At 40.2% G+C, this 9,171-nt stretch overlaps 1 protein-coding gene across 4 annotated transcripts in view; it reads right to left on the reverse strand.

Moving 5' to 3' along the window:
• The window catches only part of LOC110989333 (advillin-like), a 51,824-nt gene extending 46,743 nt beyond the window's left edge, over window positions 1-5,081 (reverse strand). For all 4 annotated transcript variants that reach the window (XM_022253665.2, XM_022253645.2, XM_087134946.1 and 1 more), the window contains exon 1: window positions 4,926-5,081. The gene's annotated coding sequence lies outside the window, so the exon portion shown is untranslated. The remainder of the gene's footprint in view (window positions 1-4,925) is intronic.
• Window positions 5,082-9,171: the final 4,090 nt, after the last annotated feature.

Raw genomic sequence — 9,171 nt, forward strand, 5'->3', positions numbered from 1 at the left:
TTTGTTTTTGTCCCGCCTTCCTTCAACCCCATGCCCCAGTATTTTTAATAATTAAGTACTCTTGCCCTTTTGTTTTTTTCAAATGCACGAGTATCTAGTGCTACCGACAAATGCACATTTAAAAATTCTTAACAAGGGAAAAAGATCCTTAAGACAGGACAGTGTCAGCAAAAAAAATAAGAAAAATCCATCCGCCTTCTGTGGACAAGGCCATCTTTTTAAGAAATAAAAGCTGCCTCCTACCCGTTTAAAGAAGCCAGACAAAAAACCTGACTCAACAACTAGCTGATGAGAAGGCAATTTACTTTTGGAGGATGACGTACATGTACAATGTACATGTGTACGTGCAGATGTGCCACCACACAGCGTTACCAGTCTGCTTAAGAATGTATGAATAGAATCACATGTACAATGTAGTATCATTTCAATAATCAAGTACATGTACATGTGCATGTACACCTGTTATTCTAATAAACGGATTTAAGCAAATCTGATGTCTCCTTAAATTAAGGTGTAATGCATTCGCTCAGTTTTGATGATGGATTTGTAGCATGTTGCATGGACCTGAATACATACAGTTATCACACGCAGACATTGTTGTTCTTTGAGGAGGTTCCTGGGGAGGGGGGATTTGATAGGATGTCAGGCTTTAAATTACTATCAATACAAACTTTGGAGGAGTTGTTCAATTTTAAGTGCTCGAAATTATTGTACAAAACTGCATGTGCACCGAAAATCTAACAGACTAGCACACAAGTCTAAGGGCCCCAATTCATTAAAAAAAAAACTCTTATCCCAGACAATCAGACTAAATCAATAAAATGCACATGGGTGATCCAAAAGGAATTGGACTCCCGAGATAGAACCATTTATTGTGACTGGACTTACCACCCAATCAGAGGACTATCATACCACATTAATGCAGGCTTACATCAGACTAGCTGAAAAGCTTTCTTGGTGGCTTAGTGACCCCTAGGTGTTTGCTTACAGTGATAACAGTTCAATAACAGTGGGCTTGATAGAGCACTTGACTCCCTTTACTCTCACGGTTAATTTAAATTGGCCACAGAAACTTCTTCAGGTCCCAGGAGCCCGGGCAGATACAATTCAACAAACTCCTGGCAACTGGGCAAGTCTGTCCCCTCCTTCAAGACAAACACCGGCGATTACTCACCGCATGGCAACAAAAACGCAGAGCCATACGGGGACTTGACAAGTCTAGCTAGTACCCCTGCACACAGCGGCTTGCCACACCCACTGACATGTGCAGAACTATATATGGACATTGACCTTGTATGTCTCACTCAATGGCACACCTTCCCCTGTTAGGGAGGAACAATGAGCGTAGGCTAGGAACACAATAACCTGTGTCTACCACATGACAGAACGCTGTGCAGGACTGTACCTGTGTGAACCAATGACACCGTTACATGTGTATTCAATGTGTGTGACCACATGTGGCGAATACCTTGCACGGCAAATCCACAACAAAGAGAATGTTTCATTTGCACTCTATTTGCAAAGAGACACTGAATCCATCCAAACAAATGTTAAATTGGTTTGTTCCTTGGGCCTATACAAAGAAAAAAAAACCAGGCTCAACTATTACTTGCATTGAAATCAGGACCAAATTCCATGCATTGGGGCTGTTAGTTGGGGGAAAATTAATTTGGCACAAAGAGTACACATGCCATATTAAAAAATCAATTTAACGGGGAAAAAAGTTATGTGGTCAAGTATTTTAATAGGTAGTTACAAAACTAGAAATAAAATACCAGTATCATAAGGCAAGATGATATTTAATGTACATGTGCTGTCACACTACGACTAGAACTTCTAAGAATACATGTAAATGTATTAACATTGTACATGTACATAGTGTACTATTTACAGTATCTCTGTATTACAGTACAGTAAATTGATTTACATGTACATGTATGCATGCATGGCTAATGGTACATGTACAGTACACTATGTATTACAGTATACAGTAGCTGCACTGTATATAAAAGACCAACATCTGTTTGTGGTTGTTAATGGCAAATTTTTAATTTAGGCCCAAAACGCACAGAGTCCACCATATGAAAAACACTCATTTACATGCAGTTACATACGTCTTCACATGTACAGTACATGTACTGGGGATTACTGAGAACATTTACAAACTTGTACTGGTACTTTTCAATGAAAAGATCGACACTGAGCTATTTCTTAAGTCTCAATTTTTTTTTTCAATTTAAGCACCCGTGCAATAACTGACCCTCAGTCTGGTTACATTTTGTGTGGTGAATGAAACTGGCATTCTTTTCTCTGTAACAGCAGTTCATCCATTACCTCTGCACAGCCACAAATGACTTTCAACCATGCTGACACACACACACAGATCCTCCTACCCGTAGATAATTAATTGTGTCTTACCACAAAAAGCTCTTCTTACTGGCAATAGAATTGGAACTGGAATTAATGCAAGGTGGGCGTATCAGCCAATCGGTAAAGTGTGTTTAACTGTGTATGCATGACGGTGTCATTAACATACCGGATTGGTCGATAGCACTTTGCTATCGGCCCATCCTGGAAGAAATCGCTGACTTCACGTTCCATTACAAAAACCATTTTCCCATAACCCTGAGCTAGAAAGAAAACAGTGACTGAGCGATGGTGGCACACAGGCTCATTAAATTAATCTATGATAGAATGCAGCACTATCAAGTAACCATGCAGATCAACTGATCGCACCCAAGACCCACTCTCTGCACTCACCTTTTCTTGTAAACTAAAGTACATGTACATGTAGGTGTGAGACAATGTGAAAATGGGCTTCTTTCCCATTTGAAGGTTGGTTGCAAAGAGTTCCATATACCAGTACGGACAACACTTTATGCCCCCGGGCACAAATCTACGATATTTGTCTGAAAAAACCTAAGTGTTTTCTGAGTAAATGCTTCAGAATTCTCCTCGCGAAATTTCTCTTTTGGGGACACGTTCTCACTTTCTGACAGCTGCTGTAACATTTTAAAGGAAAATTATTGTTGTCTGTAGTTCTTTTTCCAGTTGGTTTAAATATGTACAGTAAAATAAGCCCCCCCCCAAAAAAAATCAATTTCTCTTTCATGTTTGCGACAGGGTACCATAAGCAAAAGTGGACAAATACAATGAGAGTCCACTTGAAACAGAAAGTTTGGTTTTGTCTTGAAACGGAAAGAAAAGCTGGCTTAGGCCATGTCCAAAACGGGCTTCTAGAGCTACAGCTAGCTCTATTGTCTGCGCATCTCCACGTACTTTCAATGGAGTGAAGACCTAGACCTACATGTACATGTAGCTCTAGACCTCTAGACAACGGATTCGGATGCAGCCTTAGTATTGGATCCATTTATGGGGCTCCTGTTTGTGAATTCCTAGGTAATGATACTGACTGACAATGCTTCCTTTTCTGAGGAAGAGTTCCGTATACGGATCCCAGTAATTATTCCTTACAGTGACCTAATAGCCATCAGAAAGCAAAAGCGTGCCCAAAAAAGTTCAATTTAGGTTGGAAAAAACCAAGTCATTTACTTAGAAAACACTTAACATTTTTCAGACCAGTCCCATTTAGGATTTGTACACAGGGTGTCAATCATCGTCCGTATTCTTTCTCTTTTCTGACATGTCTCTATTTTTGTTAACATTTTATCTTCTTACATCAGTTTCAAATTACCTTTGTAGCCTTCGCATGCTTGGGGAAGTGGAGAAATAAGGAATTATGTAAGGGAGAACATTGCTAGAATATGACAAAATTCTAACCAATTTTGGCAGTTCAAGACATGTATCAATATATGTACATGTACCTCACATGCCACATTTACAAAGTACCTGGGTCATGTTCGAAGGATTGATTCCAGTGTGGCTGTGGGCCTTAGGGCCTGTGTGTTTCGCAGAGATACAGATCGCGATCAGTTATTTGTCGTTGACTCACTGAGTTTAAATCAAAACCCGCATAAAAGGATGGAGTGAACCAACACTGGCATGCCTGGGACCACTGGTCAGGATTCATTCATTCTTTATTTTACCACGTAACTGTCAATTATAATATGTCATGATTATAAGCAACAAAAATTCATGTGAATGGGGGGTCCCAAGAAGCAAAAGGTTGTCAAGCAGGATTCTCCAGAACATTAATTAACATTACATAGCACACCTAATACACATACATACACATCAAAGAACTAAACCCAAAAACAGTAGGTCCAGTAACCCTGGTGAGACATGTTAAGAATTAGACCAATTAAAGTCTAAATAACTAGAGAGTAATTTAACCTTAATTTTTTTTAATAAACAAATATTCTGTATACTTCTTATAGAATCTTCGTGCCTAACTGTATTTTGAGTAGCAGTGGTACAGTCATGTCAGTCTGTCATTGTGAAACAAACAGACCATGGAGGAAGGAGGAGATCCCCTCCTTCCTCCATGCTTAGGCTGACATGACTGACAGTGACACTAGTTAGGCCTAGGCCCTTAAATTTATGGAACTTGGATTGGAACTTGGAAGACATGCATGACCTGATGACATGGGGAAAAAGCCATGGCAGCTGCGTTGCAAGTTGGACTTGGAGCAAAGATAAAAACTGGCCAAAACGTATCATCGCTATTTGCAGCTCACAACAATAATCAGACTCAGGCACAAGTGACAGGAGTTAGATATCTCTTTATCTGGATGTAGACCTGCATACTGGAAGTCATTGAGATTGTATGACCAAGCACAGTAAAGCCCCAGCCATTAAGGCTATGCCCATGCCAATCTCTTGCCCGGCTCCGTGACCGTGACAAGTTTTACTCCAATAATAAACACGTTTACCGAAATGTCAGTCTACCTTTGACGCACTGTGCAATTGAATAACACCTCCACAGCGTTCTCTGTAATTTCCACTAATTGCACTGGTTTTCTTACCTTAAAATTCTGACGAAAACTCGAATTCCAGAAGATTCCAGCTCAGTCAAACTAGACGCTAAAGCGGTACATGTGGTGCAGGGATATGGGATCAGACATATCCCTGCTCAATGGTACTCGTGCATCTCAGTCAAAATGACAACGGCGTGGAGGGAACCAACGGTGGGAACACACCCAATGAGCTGCGTCTAAAGTATTAGTAAACTTGTTTAAGTCGTTCGTGATCAATTTACCTCTCGAACGGGTACGTTTTAAATGCAACCAAATTAACAGTTGAAATACTCAATTGAAAAAAGTCTATCAAAATTTACAAAACTTTTGGAATGCAATGTTATGACATGTTCTTGTAAAGCTTTAACGCAAGGGTGGAGTAGGCCTTGTTGTCGGGGACAGAGTCCACCTTCATATTGTACGAAGTTTGTTGGAATTTGGAGTTGGCGTGGGTTGTGTCTTCATGCTGTGGGAAGGTTGCTCTGACGTCACATCAATAGAGTGTGTGAAGGAAAAAGTCGAACCAACTATCTGGAAGCAATTAAGACGAAACGATGAGCCTGTGAAAAAAAGGTGAACCGTTTCCCTGATATCAGGGTCTAATAAGGCACTTGCAGCATAATAACAATCCATATTTTTCATCTCATGTCCGGCAAAATGCGAGTTATGTTAATTCTTTCAAAGTAATGAATTTTCAGTTTGACAAAAAAACTTGACCATAGATAGATCTGAGCTTGTAAGGTTCATTCGTGCAGTTAACTACGTCTGAACCGTGCATGCCATGCACGTTATGTCCCTTGTGAGCGCTGAGGGCGCTATCAACCCTCGAGGAACTACACCAGTGCATAACCATTATCTTGTACGGTCTTCTGAAATTTTGTTTTATATGCATATTAATGCATTTCTGTTTGTGTCCGATCATATGAATACATAACACGAGATTACACCACGCTTATGAAGAATTAAGACAATCTTTTCATTCTTTAGAAGCGAGCACAATATTTAGGGCCAAGATATTCGGTCCAATGATGCCGTTAATTATCATGACTTTTAAGCCTCGTCATAAAGGGTATTTGACATGTACACGTGTCTCATTATTATGACTCGTTGTATTTAAGTCATAATATTTTAAGTTATACTAAGTCATGATTATGGCTGTTCTATCAAAAATAAATCCATAAACTCTTGAGTTATATCGACTTTGTATGTAGGCCCTTCAAACTTTCCAGTTTAACCCTTTACTTGATCATTCATGGTATCTCAGACATAGCAAGGAATTTTACAATGCTTGTGAAATTCCGTCGATAAAGCGCAATGGTCACAATATTAGGGGCACCGACATCTTTGTATAACTCTTTGCTTATCCATTCAAAGGTAATATTCCAAAATGTATACCAAAAAATATATAAAGATCAATTTCCAAAGCATTTGAAAAGCACTTTTTACGCCCGTCCTAATATCTATAGAGCCAGTAAAAATTCTCGTATGACTGCTGTGCAGTTCCAGTTTTAGCGCAACTTTTTCTTTCAATCGCAATATATCACCAGATTTAACCCCCTTCCCATCCATTTTTATACATGATCTACTTTTCAGGTGATATACTTAACACATTTTCTTCCTTGCAAGAACTTTATAGAAAAAATAGATTGTTTTCACTCACAATCTTGAAAGCAACGCGGAAACAGCGCGAGGATCGAAACGTCAGGCTGTCTTATTTTTTTGGAGCATGATTTTCAAAAACCAAAGCTGGATGATATTTCCCTCCCTTTTCAAAGAGTTGGCTTTTAAATGATAGATTTCTCATAGTAGCACCCAATATATAGTACCGAATAGGCTCAACAGAAGAAAAGATTAAAAGATGCATGGCTTGTGCTGTGTATAGTACTGTGTTATATTCAAGCGGCTGACTACAAGTCAGTCTGGTTTAACAGTTCACCTGCACAGGATAAATTCATTCAAGGAATTAGAGTCAAATATCCGAAGGATGTGTCTTTATGTGGTGAAGAGATTAGAGTTCACCCGTTTACGGAACTTGGTGTGATGTCCAAAAACAGTTAAATTGCAGTGTCATAGACGCGAATTCTGGAAGTGGTTGCGAAAAAATCGTTTGGAAGGACCAGACCAAAGGTATCAGGGAAACCAAACAGACCAAAGGAGCACGGTGCGATAAGTGTAATTGAAAGCGCGAGAGAATTCGAAAAGGAGTGGGTGGAAACGAACTTAGGCCTAATGCAGGGAATCTTGAGAAGGATCTGCTCGTAGAGGGTCAACGTGGCACCTTAATTAAACAGAGTATCCCCCTCAGCACAAAAAAAGAAAAGAAAAGAAACTTAACCCAAACTATATTTTTGACATTTATCTGTCAGTAATTGTTTTTGTAATGTTACACTAGGCCTATCTGTTCAAAACTGAAGACTTTATTGGTTTAAATTCGGTGATGCGCTGCGGAGAAATCTCGATTGAGACAACTGCTTTTTGGTTCTGGGATTTACCTGAGCAACTAAAATGCTATGTTTCCGTCATTTAACACCCTTTACAAGAGGTTTTAGACAGGACTACAGAATGGGAATAATGATCTGAACAGGGTTCCGTTGAGTTATGGTGATAACGGTTATTTGGCATCAGCAAATGGGGTCTTAACATGGTTCAAAGTGGGCAATGCCGTCAGAGTAAATAAGATCACGGCTGCTTGTCACAAATTTACTGAGGTGAACTGGACAAGTTCAAACAAACTCTGATACAAGTTCAAACAAACTCTGGAACTGCAAACTCTGACCGGGGGAAAGAATTAATTAAGCAGCCATTGCCTTCAAAATTAGGTATTAATTGAACGAGTTTCGAACTAGAAATGTTTGGATTACATTTTTGGGACAAACTGTTCTAAAAGCTGTGTTTATGCTCTACCGACGACAAAGTTATATCCCTGTAAACCTACATTTTCGAAATGGCAAATGCATGTGCACGCCTGATTTCAGACTGAGAAAGAAATCCGGTTGACAAATTCTGTCGACAGAAGAAGAAAACAACTGTAATGTATATTTTGAACACATGGGCGGCTTAGGTGCTTTCATTAAAAAAAAGCATTGAAAAATTCAGATGCAGGAAGGGGGATGGTCCCGCCCATGCAGGATATGACACACCGTGAATCCAACGGAGGAATTCTAGGTACCCCACCGGAAGTGCTCTGACCTGACGAGTCGCAGTGGTTAAGGCCACCGCGTGATTGACGGATAAGCTGACAAGATCTGCGGGGGGGGGGTTGATATGAAGCTAACGGAAGATTTTGAAGTATAAAGAAGTGAAAGTAGTGTGTTGCTTTGTCTTGCTTTATTGGAAGGAGGCTATAATACTACAAGGAAAACAGGAAATAAACCCAACCGTGTCCGGTGACATCATTGGGTACGGGGCACGGTCCCCTTAACAGGATTCCGTGCCCTGGGTGTCCACCATTAGAGGGTCCAGTCCACTAATTCAAGCCCCATTGAAAACAGTGTAAAATCAGCACCGTTCAGGGCCCAATAGCATGCACGCCAACATCCCTGAGATTTCTGAAACACAAATGAAATTCTTGTCTGGTCACTTATCTTTCAATTTGTTTGTGGGTTAACCAATTACATTTTTAATTATTCCCACAAAACAAAATCACCCCCCAAAAAGTGATTTTTCCGAAGTCTGATTGCAGCCATTTTTCAAGTGGCAACCCTCAACTTTCTCGGGCACTTAGGACCATTTTTCAACCGTAGTTTTCAGCCCTTCTGCCCTCATATGAAAGCTCAAAGACCCAGGGAGTTGATCCTGGCGACGATTTACACAATCTCACCATTTTGGGGGCCAAACAATCTCTTTTTTCAAAAGATACTGCGGGGGCACTTTTAATGCTAATGAGCTGGTCAGAAATTCTCACTTGAATTAGTGGTCTGCACCCTAGAAATATTGAAATACTGACAACCTATGCGCAAGCAAAAGTTAATTTCCTTTAGCGCCCTTCAAAAAAAATACATATATGTGTGTGTGTTTACCCCAGGTGTCACCTCGGAAATTTCACCCTAGTTTATACTGACCGTGCCCTCTCCGTCCCAGTTAGCACAGCCCGAAAGAACTCGGCTTACCGAGATGTTAACGCCCAGTTGGATGGGCCTAGACCTACACATTTGTGACAATACAATTGCGTGTCAGTAGAGAATTTCCTTCTTTCCAAACAACATGAAAAGCTAAAACAAATCGCTTTCCAAGGGGGGGGGGAATCATTAACAAC

The sequence above is a fragment of the Acanthaster planci genome, linkage group LG03, assembly GCF_054643075.1.
Source record: "Acanthaster planci isolate LZ-2023a linkage group LG03, COTS_SCS, whole genome shotgun sequence".
Lineage (NCBI taxonomy): Eukaryota > Metazoa > Echinodermata > Asteroidea > Valvatida > Acanthasteridae > Acanthaster > Acanthaster planci.